At 51.9% G+C, this 20,387-nt stretch overlaps 1 protein-coding gene across 1 annotated transcript in view; it reads left to right on the forward strand.

Moving 5' to 3' along the window:
- Positions 1-20,387, forward strand: part of LOC129467060 (putative uncharacterized protein encoded by MIR7-3HG) — an 83,343-nt gene that overhangs the window by 27,524 nt on the left and 35,432 nt on the right. The window lies entirely within an intron of this gene.

Genomic DNA, 20,387 nt, shown 5'->3' on the forward strand with positions numbered 1-20,387 from the left:
TCAGCCTCCTGAGTAGCTGGGACTACAGGCATCTGCCGCCAAGCCCAGCTAATTTTTATATTTTCCGTAGAGGCAGGTTTTGCCATGTTGGCCAGGCTGGTCTCAAACCCCTGGACCCAAGCGATCCTCCCACCTCAGCCTCCCAAAGTGCTGGAATTGCAAGCATGAACCATTGCACCTGGCTTCTATGTTATGTACTGGGGCTTTGTGTAAAATTTCATTTGAAAAACAGTATGTTGCTGTTTGAAAAAAAGCCTGGGCAACATAGTGAGAGCCTGTCTTTACAAAAATAAAAAATAGGCTGGGTACAGTGGCTCACATCTGTAATCTCAGCACCTTGGGAAGCCTAGGCAACATTGTAAGACCTCTGTCTCTACAATTTTTTTTTATTTTTTTTGGGACAGAGTCTTGCTCTGTCACCTAGGCTGGAGTGCAGTGACACCATCTCGGCTCACTGCAACGGCTGCCTCCCGGGTTCAAGCGATTCTCCTGCCTCAGCCTCCTGAGCAGCTGGGACTGCAGGCATACACCACCACGCCTGGCTAATTTTGTATTTTTAGTAGAGACGGGGTTTCATCATATTGGCCATGCTGGTCTCAAACTCCTGACCTTGTGATCCACCCGCCTCGGTCTCCCAAAGTGCTGGGATTATAGGCGTGAGTCACCGCCAGCCTCTACAATTAATTTTTAAAATTAACTGGGAATGGTGGCATGCACCTGTAATCCCAGCTACTTCAGAGGCTGAGGTGGGAGGATCAGTTGAACCTAGGAGGTTGAGGCCACAGTGAGCCATGATTGCACCACTGCACTCCGTCCTGAGCAACAAAGTGGGACCTTTTCTCAAAAAAAAAAAAAAACCTCTAACTTAGTCCAAACCCCTGCTTTGGGGTAGGGTTACCCCTAGAAGAGAAGGGTGGTTCCTTTAAGGTGGGGAGAATGAAGTTCACAGGAAGCCTCCCTCAGGAGGGGCTGGTGCCTGAGGAGCTGGGACAGGGATGATGGAGAGCTGTGTGTTGGTGTTTGTGTTTTTGGTCAAACCGAGGCTGCCTTCCAGCAAGACTCACCGATGGAGCCAGTAAGCTTCTTTGGTGAACTTGGATTTCCTAGAGCTGGTTCAGGCTTAGTGGGGAAATCCCCCTTCCCTTTTTCTTTTTCTTTCTTTTTTTTTTTTTTTTCGAGATGGGGTCTTGCTCTGTCGCCCAGGCTGGAGTGCAGTGGTGCAATCTCGGCAACCTCCGCTTCCCGGGTTCAAGTGATTATCCTGCCTCAGCCCCCCGAGTAGCTGGGATTACAGGCATGTGTCACCACGCCTGGCCTCATTTTTGTATTTTTAGTACAGACGGGGTTTCACCACGTTGGCCAGGCTGGTCTCGAATTCCTAACCTCAGGGGATCTGCCCACCTCAGCCTCCCAAAGTGCTGGGATTATGGGTGTGAGCCACCACGCCTGGCCCTTTTTTTTTTCCTTTATCTGCCATCTCATCTCACCTCCTTGTGTAAACTTGTTCCATTCTAAAATCCTGGTTTTCTCCATATTAGAACAGTCAAACCCCCACCAGAAAGCACCACCCCGTTAGCTGGGTCTGTGGGATTTTGCTGAGCCCCTGCCATGTGCCAGGCGGGTTCCAGGCCCCCTTGTGGATAAGGATTGAGCTGTTGATACGAACGTCCGGTTAATCCCTGTGCGCCTGCCTCACGTGGCAGTAGGGAGAGGCCCTGCTGTGGGGTGCCGCATGCTGCTTCCATGGTGCATTGGGTTGGAGGGCTTTTCTCCCAAGGGTGGGTGTCTCCCATCTCTTGGCTTCACGCACCTGCTGTCTAGTTTGATTTGGGACTGGACAGTGCCACAGGTGACAGCTGTTGGGCTGTTGTTTGACTGTTTGGTGTTGCATCAAAGGAGTGGGTTTGAATCAGCAGGTGCTCTCAAAGCTGTCTCCTGGCAGACACAGTACTAGTGAGCATTTATTGAGCACCTACTGTATGCCAGGTACCATTCTCTGTAGTTAAATGCACTGCCTGTTTACACAACAGCCCTGTAAAGGAGGAAAAACATATCAGAGTCCCATGGATGGAACAAAAATAATGAAGTAGGAAAAACAGCCCTCTTAAGATGAAGGTCATCTTTTATTTTTTTGAAACAGAGTCTCTCTCTGTCACCCAGGCTGGAGTGCAGTGGCACGATCTCAGCTCACTGCAAGCTCAGCCTCCCGGGTTCACGCCATTCTCCTGCCTCAGCCTCCCGAGTAGCTGGGACTACAGGCACCCACCACCACGCCCGGCTAATTTTTTGTATTTTTAGTAGAGACAGGGTTTCACCACGTTAGCCAGGCTGGTCTCCATCTCCTGACCTCGTGATCCGCCCGCCTCAGCCTCCCAAAGTGCTGGGATTCCAGGCGTGAGCCACCGCACCTGGCCAGATGAAGGCCATCCTAAAGCTCTACCAGTTTCAGGTGAGGGCTGATCCAGCTGATCCCAATTGTTCCTAAAGACCTGGTTGATGGCTCCCTTGAGACTGGGGTGAGGTGGGTGTCCCAGGATGACCACCAGCAGAAAACAGAGCATCTTTCTCCCAGTCAAAAGCCAAAGTAGGACCTATCTAAAGTAGGTCCTGGTCGGGCACGGTGGCTCATGCCTGTAATCCCAGCACCTTGGGAGGCCGAGGCTGGAGGATTGCTTGAGCCTAGCAGTTTGAGATCAGCATGGGCAGCAAAGTGAGATCCTGTCTCTACAAAAAAAAAAAGAATTAGCCAGGCATAGTGAGATGTAGTCCCAGCTGCTACTGGGGAGGCTGAAGCAGGAGGATTGATTGAGCCCAGGAGTTTGAGGCTGCAGTGAGCCTTGATGGCACCACCACACTCCAGCCTGGGCAACAGAGTTAGACCCTGTTTCAAAAAAAACCAAACAGGTCCTGTATGGCAGGTGGGGGAACTGAGGCTACTAAGAGACATTAAGATTCCTAAGGACGGCTGGGCACAGTGGCTCACGCCTGTAATCCCAGCACTCTGGGAGGCTGAGGCCGGCGGATCACGAGGTCAGGAGACCGAGACCATCCTGGCTAACATGGTGAAACCCCATCTCTACTAAAAATACAAAAAGTTAGCTGGGTGTGGTGGCGGGCGCTTGTAGTCCCAGCTACTCGGGAGGCTGAGGCAGGAGAATGGCATAAAACCGGGAGGCAGAGCTTGCAGTGAGCCAAGATGGCACCACTGCACTCCAGCCTGGGGGACAGAGCATGAGACTCCCTCTCAAAAAAAAAAAAAAAAAAAAAAAAAAAATGCCTAAGGACACAGACAGTACATGAAGGAAAGGCCGAGATTGGAACCCAGGACCATCGGAGTTCATACCTTGTGCTGATTCTCCATCGCGGACAGCAGACACATGGATCCCTTTCTCCTGCTTTCTGGTGTTGTTTTGGCACAAGCTCTCCCATCCCTGGGGCAGGTGGCCCTCCTGCCTCCGCATCCTGAGCGTCTGTTTCCCTCGGGGATCTGCCAGAATCAGCCCCCTAACCCCAACAAAATCACTCATAAAAATAATCTGAGCTAAATGCTTGCTTTGAAAGCTCAGACCTGGGGATTGTAACTTTAGCCTCATACCTTCTGATGAAGGCCATCTTAAAGCTCTACCAGTTTCAGGTGAGGGCTGATCCAGCTGATCCCAGTTGTTCCTAAAGACTTGGTTGCTAGCTCCCCTGAGACTGGGGTAGGGTGGGTGTCCCAAGGTGATGACCAGGAGAAAAGAGAACACCTTCCTCCCAGTCACATCCCAAGATTCGTGACCGAGCGTGGTGGCTCATGCCTGTAATTCCAGCACTTTGGGAGACCGAGGCGGGTAGATCACGAGGTCAGGAGTTCGAGACCAGCCTGGTCAACATGGTGAACCCCTATCTATTCTAAAAATACAAAAAATTAGCCAGGCGTGGTGGCGGGCACCTGTAATCCCAGCTACTTGGGAGGCTGAGGCAGAAGAATCGCTTGAACCCGGGAGGTGGAGGTTGCAGTAAGCCGAGATTGCACCACTGCACTTCAGTCTGAGCAACAGAGCGAGACTCTGTCTCAAACAAAACAAAACAAACAAACAAAAACAAAAAACACCAAGATTCGCTCTGACTGGACCAGCCTGGGTCCCATGTTCTTCCATGACCCAATCCTAGTAGCCCAGGAGTGGGATGTGCCAATTGGCTTGGCCTGACGAGGGCCCCCAGAGGGTCTGTAATCCATGTGTACCTGGAGTTGCTGTAAAATGGGGCCATCTGGCCGGGCGCGGTGGCTCAAGCCTGTAATCCCAGCACTTTGGGAGGCTGAGGTGGGTGGATCACGAGGTCAGGAGATGGAGACCATCCTGGCTAACATGGTGAAACCCCGTCTCTACTAAAAATACAAAAAATTAGCCGGTGTGGTGGCGGGCACTTGTAGTCCCAGCTACTCAGGAGGCTGAGGCAGGAGAATGGCGTGAACCCAGGAGGCGGAGCTTGCAGCGAGCTGAGATCGTGCCACTGCACTCCAGCCTGAGCGACAGAGTGAGACTCCGTCTCAAAAAAAAAAAAAAAAAAGGGGGCCCTCAACGCCATGGAGGGTAGCAAAAAATGTTCACAATAATAAAATGACTACCTTATGTTGATCAGTGAAGAGAAAAGCTCAGAGAGCTCAAGTGGAGCACCTGAGGCCACACAGCCAAGAGGGTGAGCCAAGTCGTTTGTGGTTAAATGCACTGCCTGTTTACACAGCAGCCCTCTAAAGGAGGAAAAACATATCAGAGTCCCATGGATGGAAGAAAAAAATAATAAAGCAGGAAAAACAGCCCTCTTAAGAGGAAGGCCATCTTAAAGCTCCACCAGCTTCAGGTGAAGGCTGATCCAGCAGATCCCAGAGAAACAGGCTCACAGAGAGGGGAGGGGGCTTGTCTAAGCTTACCCAGCCCGGAAGCATCGGGGTCAAAGCTTAACCTTCCCTGCTGGAAGGTGTCGAGAGCCAGGCAGCCCAGCCTGACCTGGGAGATCGGGAAGTGGGGGACCCCCAAACTCGCCGACTGCCTTTCCCAGGCTGCTGCCAATCTGATTCCACGGAACTGAAGTCGGGACCTGGAGTTCTGCTCATTTGCTCATCTACTCAGTCAGTGACTTTCTCAGACCCTCCCCAGCCCTTTGAGGGTCTCGGTCACTGCTGCGTCCTCAGCACCCAGACCAGGGTCTGTCCCACGCCAGGTGGCCTGTAAATATGGGCTGAGTGAGTGAACAGTGAGCGAGTTGGGAATTCACGTCCTCCTCTGACTACTCGGGGCAGCAGCAGGGTACAGAGCAGGCCCCGATGGCTTTGCCAGACCCCAGGGGCCGCCACCCCCATGGAATTCCAGGACTGTTATCCGAGCAACGTCGACGGGGGGAGAACGCCCCTGCCCAAGGTTAAAGATAGCACCGCTCGAATCACGTCACAGGCCAAAAAGGCCAGATTACCCACCAGGGACATTGAATCCGTGTCCCAAGAGAGAGGGGTGGGGCGGGGGTGTGGATTCCTGCGGGGAGCTTCGGGCCTGGAAAAAACAGAGGGTGCTCTGACTGAGTGTTTACCAAAACATGTATTAGGCAAGACCCGGGCCAAATGTGGGTGGCACCGCCCCTGTGCTGGGCCAGGAGAATGTGCCCGCACTGGTCCCAGATCCTGTTTCTCCAGGGGGTTGTACAAGACACCTTGAACTTCTTCATGAACTGGGACATTCAGAATTCCCCGGAGCAACCCCCTCCCTCCGTCCTGTGCCTTGATATCTCCTACTAAAGCTTGTCTTTGAATGTCTGTTAACTTAGTAGACATGATTTAATTATTGATATTAATTCAAATGTATTAATTTGAATTATTAACTTATTAATCATTTGATGTCGATTAAAGCAATGATCTTTATCCAATGTCATCTCCTCCATGAAGCCTTCCCGGATTATCTAAGGTGCAGCCCCACAGCTGGGGACAGTGGCTCATGCCTATAATCCCAGCATTTTGGGAGGCTGAGGTGGGAGGGTTGGTTGAGCTCAGGAGTTCGAGACCAGCCTGGACAATTTAGTGAGACCCACCCCCTCATCTCTACAAGAAATATATAAAAATTAGCTGGGTGTGGTGGTGTGCACCTGTGGTCCCAGCTGCTCAAGAGGCTGAGGTGGGAGGATGGCTTGAGCCCAGGAGGTGGAGGCTGTGGTGAGCTGTGATTGCACCACTGCCCTTCAGCCTGGGTGACAGAGGGAGACCCTGTCTCTAAACAAACAAACAAACAAACCAATACAAATTGAATGGCATTTACATTTTTAATGGCTTCTACATTTTTTAATGGAGATATAATTTGCAAAACATAAAATTCACCATTTTAACGTGGATAATTCAGGGGCTTTTAGTATATTTACACGGTTGCACAACCATCACCAAGATCTAATTCCCAAAAAATAAAGGTTGATTTTTAAAGCCTATTTAAATAAAAATATTAAATGGCTCAAGCAATAGAAAATACATTAAACAGCCAGGCACAATGGCACATGCCCGTAAGCCCAGCCACTCAGGAGGGTGACATGAGATCATCACTGAGGGCCCAGAGTTCAAGACTAGCCAACAGAGCAAGACCCCATCTCTTAAAAGAAAAAAGAAAAGAAAATACATTGATTTTGGCCAGGTGTGGTGGCTCACGCCTGTAATCCCAGCACTTTGGGAGGCCAAGGCGGGAGAATCACTTGAGGTCAGGAGTTCAAGACCAGCCTGGCCAACATGGTGAAACCTCGTCTCTACTAAAAATACAAAATTAGCCGAGTGTGGTGGTGGGTGCCTGTCATCCCAGCTACTCGGGAGGCTGAGGCACGAGAATCGCTTGAACCAGGGAAGCGGTGGTTGCAGTGAGCCAAGATCGTGCCATTGCACTCCAGTCTGGTCAACAGAGTAAGACTTTGTCTCAAAATAAATAAATAAATAAATAATAAAAAATAAAAATAAAGACAGGAGTCTCACTATGTTGGCCAGGCTGGTCCCAAACTCCTGGGCTTAAGCGATCCACCTCAGCCTCCCAAAATACGGGGATTACAGGAAAAAGCCACTGCGCCCAGACACTCCTTTTCCTGGGAAGATATAAAGTTTTGCGGCTTCCCTTGGAAACTGGAAACCATGGCAGCCTCCCAGGGCTATAATAAGGCCGCAGCCACTGAACAGGTTAAAAATAAAAGATCCCCGCCCAGGGGCACTTGGGGATGGCATTTGTGAACCCAGGCAAACCCCAGGGCTGCAGGGAGACACTCTTGGGGGAGGGGACTGGAAAAGAGCCTGCTGTGTGGCCTCAGGCTGGCATCTGCCCCCTCTGGGCTCTAGCTGGGCTGCAAACAACATTAGACAGAGATTTCCAAAGATCCCACAGCTGCGCACCCCTGAGGATTAACTCTGCCTCTAATTTGTCTCTGAGGGGCCTTTCTGGCTCATCCTAGTCCCAGCCTTGCAGTCTCACCGTGTGACTTTGCTTTTTTTTTTTTTTTTTTTTTTTTTTTTGAGACGGAGTTTCACTCTTGTTGCCCAGGCTGGAGTGCAATGGCTCAATCTCGGCTCACTGCAACCTCCGCCTCCCAGGTTCAAGCAATTCTCCTGCCTCAGCCTCCCGAGTAGCTGAGATTACAGGCATGCGCCACTACGACCGGCTAATTTTGTATTTTTAGTAGAGACGGGGTTTCCCCATGTTGAGGCTGGTCTTGAACTCCTGACCTCAGGTGATCTGCCCGCCTCAGCCTCCCAAAGTGCTGGGATTACAGGCGTGAGCCACCGCGCCTGGCCCCCTCACTGTGTGACTTTGCAAAGCAACACTACCTCTCTGTGCCTCAGTCTCTCCATCTGCACAATGGGGCAAAGAGAGCCCTGGTGACCTGCGAATGGGGATAGGTATTTGGCTGTCATTATTGTTGCAGTGTATTATTTACGTATTTTTTTTTTTTTTTTTGAGATGCAATCTCACTCTGTCGCCCAGGCTGGAGTGCAGTGGGGCTCACTGCAACCTCCGCCTCCTGGGTTCACGCCATTCTCCTGCCTCAGCCTCCCGAGTAGCTGGGACTACAGGCATCCGCCACCACACTCGGCTAATTTTTTGTGTTTTTAGTAGAGGCAGGGTTTCACCGTGTTAGCCAGGATGGTCTGGATCTCCTGACCTCGTGATCCACCCACCTCGGCCTCCCAAAGTGCTGGGATTACAGGCGTGAGCCACCGCACTAGGCTTATTGTTGCAATTTACGGAGGGACGAGGGGGCTGTTGGCATGGCTGGGGACTGGGCACTTTTCAGGGAGCCTCCTTTGGGCTCTCTCTTTGGAGCAGGCCCAGGAAAGAGGGACCGTCTGCTCCTCAGCCGGGGGGTCGGGAGAAGCTGGAACCGCTGTCCGATGGTGCCCTCTGGTGGCACTGTCTGCTCATTGCGGCACCTTCTGGGTCCCCACAGATAGTTCATGCGCCCCCTGTCTCCAGGCTTGGGGGACACAAGGCCTGCACCATGGTGGGCCACTCTGGCTCCCCTCGGTCCCTTGGAAGCTCCACGCTCCCTCCTACCCCTCAGGGTTGTTGCCTGTGCCCTGCCCTCCACCCGGAGTGCCCTTTCCTTCCTGGGGGCTGCAGAGAGCTCTGAGCACTACTGGTGGGTTCAGATCCCTGCCCCTGGGTCCCCACCCCCTATTCCTTCTGCATCCCCATCACACCCAGGGCAAGCCCACACGAGACCATCCATTCCCGTGTCTGCTTCCCCTTGGAGCTGTGAGCCCTGTGAGGGCAGCAGCGGGATCCGTCCCAGAAAACAGCGTTCACCCGATCTGAAGCCATTCCAGGCATACAGTAGATGCTCAATACACACTGCTCAACGAAGGAATGAATGGATAATGGGGGGAATGAACAAAATACACCAGCTAGCAGGAAGCGAACGTGGAATCGAGAAACGGAAAAACTGACTTGAGGCCAGGCACAGAGGCTCACGCCTGCAATCCCAACACTGGGAGGCCAAGGCGGGAGGATTGCTTGAGCCCAGGAGTTCGAGACCAGCCTGGGCAACGTGGTGAAATTCCATCTCTACAAAAAATGTAAGGCTGGGCGCAGTGGCTCACGCCTGTAATCCCGGCACTTTGGGAAGATGAGGCAGGAGAATCATTTGAGGTCAGGAGTTTGAGACCAGCCTGGCCAACATGGTGAAACCCCGTCTCTACTAAAAATACAAAAAAAAATTAGCTGCGTGTGGTGGCACATGCCTGTAATCCCAGCTACTCAGGAGGCTGAGACGGGAGGATTGTTTGAGCCTGGGAGGTCCAGGCCACAGTGAGCTGTGATCACACCACTGCACTCCAGCCTGAGCAACAGTGAGACCCTGTCTCAAACAAACAAAAAAAAAGCAGCTGGGCATGGTGGTGCATGCTTGTAATCCCAGCACTTTGGGAGGCCGAGCTGGGCAGATTGCTTGAACCCAGGAGTTTGCAACCAGCCTGGGCAACACAGCAAAACCCCATCTTTACAAAAATTACCTGGGTGTGATGGTGTGCACCTGTGGTCCCAGCTACGCAGGAGGCTGAGGTGGGAGGATTGCTTGGCTGGAAGGGTTGAGGCTGCAGTAAGCTGTGATCAGGCCACTGCATTCCAGCCTGGGTGACAGAGTGGGACCTTGTCTCAAAAAAAAATTAAATAAATAAAGTTTTAAAAAGACTTGGGCATCCACCAGGCATGGTGGCTCACGCCTGTCATCCCAGCACTTTGAGAGGCCGAGGCGGGTGGATCACTTGAGGTCAGGAGCTCGAGACCAGCCCAACCAACACAGTGAAACACTGTTTCTACTAAAAATACAAAATTAGCTGGGCATGGTGGCATGTGCCTGTAATCCCAGCTACTTGGGAGGCTGAGACAGGAGAAGCACTTGAACCCTTAGGAGGCAGAGGTTGCAGTGAGCTGAGATCGCACCACTACACTCCAGCCTGGGCAACAACAGTGAAACTCTGTCTCAAAAAATAAATAAATAAGTAAATAAACTTGGTGGTCAATTCAAATTCGAATATTTTATTTTATTTTATTTTATTTTTTTTGAGACGGAGTCTCGCTCTGTCACCCAGGCTGGAGTGCAGTGGCGTGATCTCGGCTCACTGCAAGCTCCGCCTCCCGGGTTCACGCCATTCTCCTGCCTCAGCCTCTCCAAGTAGCTGGGACTACAGGCGCCCGCCACCACGCCCGGCTAATTTTTTGTATTTTTAGTAGAGACGGGGTTTCACCGTGGTCTCGATCTCCTGACCTCGTGATCCGCCCGCCTCGGCCTCCCAGAGTGCTGGGATTACAAGAGTGAGCCACCGCGCCCGGCCTCAAATTCGAACATTTATTGAGCATCTGCTATGGGCCATACCTTGAGAGCCCACAATAAAGTCCACAGACATGTGGGTCATGGATAAGTTGATTGTATTTGTCTCAAACTCCATAGCGCTGTGGAAAGATGAAGCATATTCAGGGGATCTGGTGGGTGCTGTTTTGAATGAATTATATTATATTATATTATATTATATTATATTATAAATTTTAATTTTTTTGAGACAGAGTCTTGCTCTGTCACCCAGGCTGGAATGCAGTGGTATGATCTTGGCTCACTGCAACCTCTGCCTCCCAGGTTCAAGCAATCCTCCTGCCTCAGCCTCCTGAGTAGCTGGGATTACAGGTGTGCACCACCAGGCCCAGCTAATTTTTTGTATTTTTGGTAGAGACGGGGTTTCACCACGTTGGCCAGGTTGGTCTTGAACTCCTGACCTCAAGTCATCCCCCTGCCTCGGTTTCCCAAAGTGCTGGGATGACAGACGTGAGCCACCATGTCCGGCCTTGAATGAATTTTAAATGAGGTGCTCAAAGAAGCCTCCATTGAGAGGGTGAGGCCTTTGATACCACAGGGAATCAAGAGAGAGCATCCCGTTCTGTCCCCCAGGCTGGAGTGCAGTGGTGTGATTGATCATAGCTCATTTCAGCCTCGAACTCCTGGGCTCAAGCGACCCTCCCACCTCAGCGCCTGGAGCAGCTGGCACAACAGGTGCCCACCACCAGCTCAGCCAGATGGTGACATTTGAGCAAAGACCTGAAGGAAGTGACGAGGGAGGCATGTAGGTACCTGGGGGAAGGGCATTCCAGGCAGAAGTCACAGCCTGTGCAGAGGCCCTGAGGCAGGACCGCACCCAACATGTTGGAGGAACAACGGGAAGGCTCACATGGCTGGAGCAGAGTGACAAAGTCCAGAGGTCAAGGCAGATGGAGAACTGACCCTGGATTTAACAACACAACATCACCAAGGACCTTGAGCAGAGCAGTTTATTTTTATTATTTTTATTTTATATTTTATTGTATTTTTTTGAGACAGAATCTCGCTCTGTCGCCCAGGCTGCAGTGTAATGGTGAGATCTCGGCTCACTCCAACCTCCGCCTCCCAGGTTCAAGCGATTCTCCTGCCTCAGCCTCTCGAGTAGCTGGGATTAAGGTGTGCACCACCACGCTCAGCTATTTGCTGTAATTTTTGTGGAGACGGCGTTTCACCATGTTGGCCAGGCTGGTTTCGAACTCCTGGGCTCAAGTGATCCACCCGTCTCGGCCTCCCAAAGCGCTGGGATTACAGATATGAGCCACCGTGCCTGGCTGAGCAGAGCAATTTCTGGGACATGCGGCTGGGGTTGGTGGTGGATGGTAATAGTTTCACAGGAAGGACAGGACAAGAAGAGGATCCTGGGGGGCCTTCTGGAAATTCTGTTCTGGTGCAAAGCCTGTAGGAAGTGAAGCTCCACCCTGGCCCCTGCCTTCCAGAAGGGCCCTTTGTTTTCATGGCCAGAAGCTGTGCAGCCTCAGAGACTTCCTCCTTTCAGTTCCTGGAGGGAGCCCGCAGGGCCGGGCCAGGGCCTGGGTCATGCAATCTCTAGCTTCAGCATCAGGGTGACCCCTGGCAAAGGCTCAGCATCATGCCAAGCCCAAGAGGGCAACAGATGCTTCTAGAAGAAACTAAGGGCCAGGCGCAGTGGCTCACGCCTGTAATCCCAGTACTTTGGGAGGCCAAGGCAGTAAGATCGCTTGAACCCAGGAGTTTGAGATCAGCCTGGGTAACATAGTGAGATTCTTTTCTCTACAAAAAATACAAAAATTAGCTGGGTGTGGTGGTGCCTGCCTGTAGTCCCCGCTACCTGGGAAGCTGAGGCTGGAGGACTGCTTGAGCCCAGGAGTTCAATGCTACAGTGAACCACGATCTTGCCACTGCACTCCAGCCTGGGTAACAGAATGAGACCCTGTCTCAAAAAACAGGATGGGCATCAGAAAAGATATTCATGTTTTGCTCAGTGAGAGAAGGCAGACACAAAAGGCCACACAGTGTGTGATCCAATTTCTTTTTCTTTTTTTTTTTTTTTTGAGGTGGAGTCTCGCTCTGTCACCCAGGCTGGAGTGCAGTGGCACAATCTCGGCTCACTGCAAGCTCTGCCTCCCGGGTTCACGCCATTCCCCTGCCTCAGCCTCCCGAGTAGCTGGGACTACAGGCGCCCACCACCACGCCTGGCTAATTTTTTTATATTTTTAGTAGAGACGGGATTTCACCGTGTTAGCCAGGATGGTCTCGATCTCTTGACCTTGTGATCCACCCGCCTCGGCCTCCAAAAGTACTGGGATTACAGGCGTGAGCCACTGTTCCCGGCCACATGGTCCAATTTCTGTGAAATGTTCAGGACAGGCTCATCCACAGAGACAGGAAGGGGATGCATGGGTGCCGGGGCTGGGGGGAGGCAGTGGGCAGTGTCAGCTGATGGTTCCAGTGCTGCTTTTTGGGGTGATGAAAGTTTCTGAAATTAGATAGTGGCAATAGTTGCATAATATAGTGAAAACAGTAAAAACCACTGACGTCTCCACTGAAGAAATAACAGGACCAGGCGTGGTGGCTCGCGCCTGTAATCTCAACACTTTGGGAGTCCGAGGTGGGCAGATCACCTGAGGTCAGGAGTTCAAGACCAACCTAGCCAACATGGTGAAACTCCGTCTCCTACTAAAAATACAAAAATTAGCCGGGCGTGGTGCAGGGCCCCTGTGATCCTGGCTACTCGGGAGACTGAGGCAGGAGAATTGCTTGAAACAGGGAGGCGGAAGTTGCGGTGAGCCGAGATCGCACCACTGCACTCCAGCCTGGGCAACAAGAGCAAAAACTCCATCTCAAAATAAGTAAATAAATAAATGGGACATTTTCTTTTTTTTTTTTCTTCCTATTTTTCTTCAAGGCTGTTAGTCTCCCAGGGAATCTGGGCCTTCGTGGCCACGTGGGGCCGGCAGTCGGTGGCCACCAGAGGGCGCTGGGGCAGCGCAAATCGCAGCTGAGCCCCTAGCGCTGGGGACCTGGTCCTGCCTGGAGCTGCCTTCCAGACCCTCCAGAACTTCACCCATGCTGTACCACCTTCTAGAATTCTCTCCCCGCCCGTGGCTCATTTTGATGTAGGCCTGAGGTCTTAGCTTACTTCCTTCTTTCAGAAACTTCCCTTAATCTCCCCAGGCCAGTCTAGGGTCCCCTTTGGGGTCCCACAGCTTCCCCATCAGAGTCCCCATCACCCCATAACTGCCTGATACTGTCTGTCTCCAGCACTGGACAACATAGATTTTTTTTTTTTTTTGAAATGGAGTTTCTCTTTTGTTGCCCAGGCTGGAGTGCAATGGCACGATCTCGGCTCCCTGCAACCTCCGCCTCCCAGGTTCAAGCAATTCTCCTGCCTCAGCCTCCCGAGTAGTTGGGATTACAGGCAGAAGCCACCACGCCAGGCTAATTGTTTTGTATTTTTAGTAGAGACTGGGTTTCTCCATGTTGGTCAGGCTGGTCTTGAACTCCCAACCTCAGATGATCCGCCCGCCTCGGCCTCCCAAAGTGCTGGGATTACGAGTGTGAGCCACCGCGCCCAGCCGACAACACAGATTTTTTTCCTGAGGAAACAAAACAGATTTGTCTTGGTCACTTCCACAGTGACCACCAGCATAGAGCTCGCACACAGGAGGTGCTCAATAAATGTTGACAGATAGGTGGAGGGATGACTCCACCTCCTCCTCCCTCACTGTCCAGTTAACCAGGGCAAGGAACGTATGTCCCCAGGACCCCGTAGAGACTTGCATACAGCAAGTGCTCAATAATTGTTTCTCAAAAGAATTCACAGGCCAGGGGCGGTGGCTCACACTTGTAATCCCAGAACTCTGGGAGGCTGAGGTGGGTGGATCACTTGAGGTCAGGAGTTCAAAACCAGCCTTGCCAACATGGTGAAACCCCATCTCTACTGAAAATACAAAAATTATCTGAGTCTGGCCGGGCGCGGTGGCTCACGCCTGTAATCCCAGCACTTTGGGAGGCCGAGGCGGGCGGATCACAAGGTCAGGAGATCGAGACCATCCTGGCTAATACGGTGAAACCCTGTCTCTACTAAAAATACAAAAAACTAGCCAGGCGAGGTGGTGGGCGCCTGTAGTCCCAGCTACGCGGGAGGCTGAGGCAGGAGAATGGCATGAAGTCCGTGGGGTGGAGCCTGCAGTGAGCCGAGATTGTGCCACTGCACTCCAGCCTGGGTGAAAGAGCGAGACTCCGTCTCAAAAAAAAAAAAAAAAAAAAAAAAAATTGTCTGAGTGTGGTGGCACCCGCCTGTAATCCCAGCTACTCAGGAGGCTGGAGCGGGAGAATCCCTTAAACCTGGGAGGCGGAGGTTGTGGGGGGCCGAGACTGTGCCACTGCACTGCATCCTGGGTGACAGAGTGAGACTCTGTCTGTCTCAAAAAACAAACAAACAAAAAATATGGAGGCAATGAATTAACGGTCTACGCAGCCTCCATATGGGCTAGAATCCAGGAGAGAACACCTAACTCCTTCTTCTGCCCCTGCAGTTCAGTTATGTGGCTGTGAGAGCTCAGATAAGTGACTCCACCTCTCAGGGCCTCAGTTTCTTCATCTGTAAACAACGAACAATGATGATCCCCTTGGCCCAGGGCCTGGATACCCCCCAGGGATAAGGCCCTCAGGTCCTGGGGGCTTTTTTTTTTTTTTTTTTTTTTGAGATGGAGTCTTGCTCTGCCACCCAGGCTGGAGTGCAGTGGCGCGATCTCGGCTCACTGCAAGCTCCACCTCCCGGGTTCACGCCATTCTCCTGCCTCAGCCTCCCGAGTAGCTGGGACTACAGGCGCCCACCACCACGCCCGGCTAATTTTTTTGTAATTTTAGTAGAGACGGGGTTTCACCATGTTGGTCAGGATGGTCTTGATCTCCTGACCTCGTGATCCGCCCACCTCGGCCTCCCAAAGTGCTGGGATTACAGGCGTGAGCCACTGCACCTGGCCTCTTTCTTTCTTTCTTTTGTTTTTTTGAGACAGAGTCTTGCTCTGTCACCCAGGCTGGAGTGCGGTGGCGCGATCTCGGCTCACTGCAACCTCTGCCTCCCCAGTTCAAGTGATTCTCCTGCCTCAGGCTCCTGAGTAGCTGGGATTAAAGGCAAGCATCACCACGGCTAATTTTTGTATTTTTAGTACAGACAGTGTTTCACCATGTTGGTCAGGCTGGTCTTGAACTCCTGACCTCAGGTGATCTGACCACCGTGCCCGCCCCTCAGGGCATTCAAAATGACCCTCCTTTACAGATATACAGGAGGTACGTGGAGACAGCTAGGAATGGGAGTGCCAGAACTGAGGTCCATGGTACAGATGAGGAAGATTAGGCCCAGAAAAAGGCTGCGGGCCAGGCACGGTGGCTCACGCCTGTAATACCAGCACTTTGGGAGGCCGAAGCAGGTGGATCACCTAAGGTCAGGAGTTCGAAACCAGCCTGGCCAATATGGTGAAACCCCATCTGTACTTAAAAAAAAAAAAAAATTAGCCGGGCATGGTGGTGGGTGCCTGTCATCCCAGCTACTCGAGAGGCTGAGGCAGGAGAATTGCTTGAACCCAGGAGGAGGAGGTTGCAGTGAGCCGAGATTCCACCATTGCACTCCAGCCTGGGCAAGAAGAGTGAAACTCTGTCACAAAATAGAAGAAGAAGGAGAAGGAGAAGGAGAGGAAGAGGAAGAGGAGGAGGAGGAAGGGGAAGGGGAAGAGGAAGAGGAAGAGGAAGGCTGCATCTTGCCCCAAGTGCCACAGTATCTCAGCAAGAAGCAGGGGTTTGAACCCGCTGTTCCTGCTGCCAAGGCCAACATGGCTTCTCAGCACAGCCTGGCTGACCTGGGACAAGTGGTTTCCTGGGCCGAATACTTTTTCAGTCACTTTAAGGAGCAGGAAAGGGTTCTCTCAACTGGGCGCCCTGAATGTGCCCACATCTCCTCTCCTCTCGTCTCTACCTGGTCCAGCCCCAGCCAATATCACTCACCCACACCAGTGCAGTCGCCTCTACCCTGGTGCCCCAGCGCTTGCCCTTGCCCACCAAGGTCTGTCCTCCCTGCAGTGGCCACCAGAGGGCGCCTGTGAGCACCGGAGTCAAGTCCCGTCCCTCCTCTGCCCACAGCCCTCCATGGCTCCCACCTCCCTGGGGGTCAAAGCCCAAGACCTCTCCATGACCCACCAGGCCCTGTTTGACCTGCCTCATCCCCTTTTCGCCCTCCCTTCCTCCCACTCTCCCCCTCCCTCACTCTGCTCCAGCTTCCTTGCTGTTCCTCCAACACACCAGGTGCCATCCTGCCCCCAGGGCCTTTGCTTGGGCTGTGCCCTCTGCCTAGAAGGTCATGCCGACTTGCACCTCCAGCCCTTCCCATGACTGACTCCTTTTCTTACCCCCAAGTCTCAACTCCAACACCCCTTCCTAGAGAGCCCCTTCTGCCACCCCGGCTGAAGTTCTTTCTCCTGGGATGCTCACCACCCCTTCTTTTTTTTTGGAGATGACTCTTGCTCTGTTGCCCAGGCTGGAGTGCAGTGGCGCGATCTCGGCTCACTGTAAGCTCTGCCTCCCAGGTTCATGCCATTCTCCTGCCTCAGCCTCCCAAGTAGCTGGGACTATAGGCGCCCACCACCATGCCCGGCTAATTTTTTGTATTTTTAGTAGAGACGGGGTTTCACCGTGTTAGCCAGGATGATCTCGATCTTCTGACCTCGTGATCCGCCCTCCTCAGTCTCCCAAAGTGCTGGGATTACAGGCGTGAGCCATTGCACCCAGCCTGTTTTTTGTTTTTGAGAGTTTTGCTCTTGTTGCCCAGGCTGGAGTGCAATGGCCCGATCTCGGCTCACCACAACCTCCGTCTCCCGGGTTCGAATGATTCTTCTGCCTCAGCCTCCCAAGTATCTGGAATTACAGGCGCGTGCCACCACGCCTGGCTAATTTTTTGTATTTTTAGTAGAGACGAGGTTTCACCGTGTTAGCCAGGATGGTCTCGATCTCCTGATCTCGTGATCCGCCTGCCTCAGCCTCCCAAAGTGCTGGGATTACAGGCGTGAGCCACCGCGCCCAGCCTGAAGCCTCTTCACTTTCTGAAACTATTTTGCTTCCTTCTTTGATAATTTGTTTACTATTCCTTCCTCTCCTCCCCTACGGAAATGACAGCCAATGACTAATCACTTCTGTCTGGGACAATTCCCAGCACACTGTAGGCGCTCGAAGAACGTTGGTGACATGAAGAAATAGCCAGTTCACTGCCCCTGCTCAGGTATTTGCAGCCGGTTCCTGCCTGGATGGTCCGAAACCCTCTGTGGGGAACAATCTCACTGCACCCTGGAATCTCATCTCAGAACTCTGCTCCCCAGGTTTCACTTCAGGGCCGCTGCGGCTGCCACCGGGACCAGAGCTCTGACAAACTCTGAGTCAGCGACTAAAATAGCAAGTGGTGCATGGCTGCTGGGTGATTCACACCAGCCTGCTTCCACGTGGCTGGGCAATGGAGGAAGGAGCCTGCAAAGTCAAATCAGGTTGTCAGGAGGGAGGGGCCCCTCAGCTTCCCGGCTCAATGAGTCCAGTTTCACCTTCGAGGACCCTCCTTTGTTTCCTCCCTTGGAAGTTCAGCTCCTTCCATTGTGATTCCCCGTTTCTGATCTGTGTGACTTTTGGAGTCAGAATTAACCTCTCTGGGCCTCGGTTTTCCCCATCTGTAGGGTGGGTCCATAATAGAAGCTTCTACCTTGTGGGGTCATTTTGAGCATGAAAATGTGTTTATTTATGTATTTAATTTTTTGTTATATAGATGAGGGCTTCCTATGTTGCCCGGGCTGATCTCGAACGTCTGGCCTCGCCTCCTTATGTGCCAGGACAACGGGCCGGTGCCACCGTGCCTCCCTATTTATTTTTATTTTTATTTTATTATTTTATTATTATTATTTTTTGAGATGGAGTTTCACTCTCGTCACCCAGGCTGGAGTGCAGTAGCGCAATCTGGGCTCACTGCAACCTCCACCTCCTCAGTTCAAGCGATTCTCCTGCCTCAGCCTCCCGAGTAGCTGGGATTACAGGCACCCACCACCACATCCAGCTAATTTTGTATTTTTAGTAGAGACAGGGTTTTACCATGTTGGCCAGGCTGGTCTCGAACTCCTGACCTCAGGTGATCCACTCACCTCAGCCTCCCAAAGTGCTGGGATTAGAGGCATGAGCCACCACGCCCTGCCTATTTTTATTTATTTATTTACTGATACAGAGTCTTGCTCTGTTGCCCAGGCTGGAGTTCAGTGGCGCAATCTCAGTTCACTGCAATCTCCGCCTCCCAGGTTCAAGCAATTCTGCTGCCTCAGCCTCTCAAGTAGCTGAGACTACAGGTGCGTGCCACCACGCCCAGCCGGTTTTTCTATTTTTAGTAGAGACAGGTTTCATCATGTTGGCCAGGCTGGTCTCGAACTCCTGACCTCAAGTGATCCGCCTGCCTTGGCCTCTAAATGTGCTGGGATAACAGATGTGAGCCACCATGCCTGGCCAATTTATTTATTTATTTTTTTAAAAAGAGTTGGATGTCTTACTCAGTTGATAAATAAATACATAAATAAGAAAGATGCGGCTGGGTGTGGTGGCTCACGCCTGTAATCCCAGCACTTTGGGAGTCCAAGGCAGGTGGATCACCTGAGGTCAGGAGTTTGAGACCAGCGTGGCCAACAGGGCGAAACCCCATCTCTACTAAAAATCCAAAAATTAGCCGGGTGTGGTGGCGAGCTCCTGTAATCCCAGCTACTCGGGAGGCTGAGGCAGGAGAATCGCTTGAACCCGAGAGGTGGAGGTTGCAGTGAGTCGAGATCTCTTCACTGCACTCCAGCCTGGGTGAGAGAGCCAGACTCCATCTCAGGAAAAAAAAAAAAAAAAATAGAGATGGGGTTTCATTATGTTGCCCAAGCTGGTCTTGAATTCCTGGCCTCAAGCAACCCTCCCACTTCAGCCTCCCAAAGTTCTGGGATTAATTACAGATGTGAGCCACCACAGCACCTAGTCTTGTTTATGTATTTAGACACTCCAGAATCAACACATGTTAAGTGTCCAACAACCTTGGCTCCATTCTTATTCTTTTTTGTTGTTGTTTGTTTGGTTTTTTTTGTTTTGTTTTTTGTTTTTGAGACGGAGTCTCGCTCTGTCGCCCAGGCTGGAGTGCAGTGGCGCGATCTCGGCTCACTGCAAGCTCCGCCTCCCGGGTTCACGCCATTCTCCTGCCTCAGCCTCTCCGAGTAGCTGGGACTACAGGCGCCTGCCACCACGCCCAGCTAATTTTTTTTGTATTTTTAGTAGAGACGGGGTTTCACCGTGGTCTCGATCTCCTGACCTCGTGATCCGCCCGCCTCGGCCTCCCAAAGTGCTGGGATTACAAGCGTGAGCCACCGCGCCCGGCCCATTCTTATTCTTAGAAGGTCTGTCACCCTGAAAAATATTAATCCCTTCCATGTGCGTCCCCACACTTAATGAGTGCTGCACCTGCTACCCAGGTACGGTGTACCTGATATGTGGTTCTGCATATGATCTGCTGAGGCCTTGAAACAACAGCCTCCACAGACCCATTTCTCAGATGAAAAAGCAGAGGCTCCGACAGGGGAGGCACTTGCCCAACGTCACACAGTGGCATCAGAGTCCAACCTTGGTGGGGGCATCAAGGCAGACCCCAAAGAGAAAGGAAGGGCTGCAGCAAAAACTGCTAAATGTCCCGCAATGGCATTCATTCAAATTCATTCATTCATTCATTCACTCATCCATTAATTCACTCACTCATTCATTCATCCACTCATCCATTCACTCATTCATTCATTCATTCACTCCCTCGTTCATTCATTCACTCACTCATTCATTCATTCACTCACTCGCTCACTCATTCATTCATTCATTCATAGCTCACTGCAGCCTTCGCCTCCTGGGCTCAAGCAATCCTCCCACCTCAGCCCCCTGAGTACTTGGGACTACAGGTATGCACCACCACGCCCAGCTAACTTTTGTATTTTTGAAGAGACAGGGTCTCACCATGTTGC

This window comes from Symphalangus syndactylus, chromosome 17, assembly GCF_028878055.3.
Source record: "Symphalangus syndactylus isolate Jambi chromosome 17, NHGRI_mSymSyn1-v2.1_pri, whole genome shotgun sequence".
NCBI lineage: Eukaryota > Metazoa > Chordata > Mammalia > Primates > Hylobatidae > Symphalangus > Symphalangus syndactylus.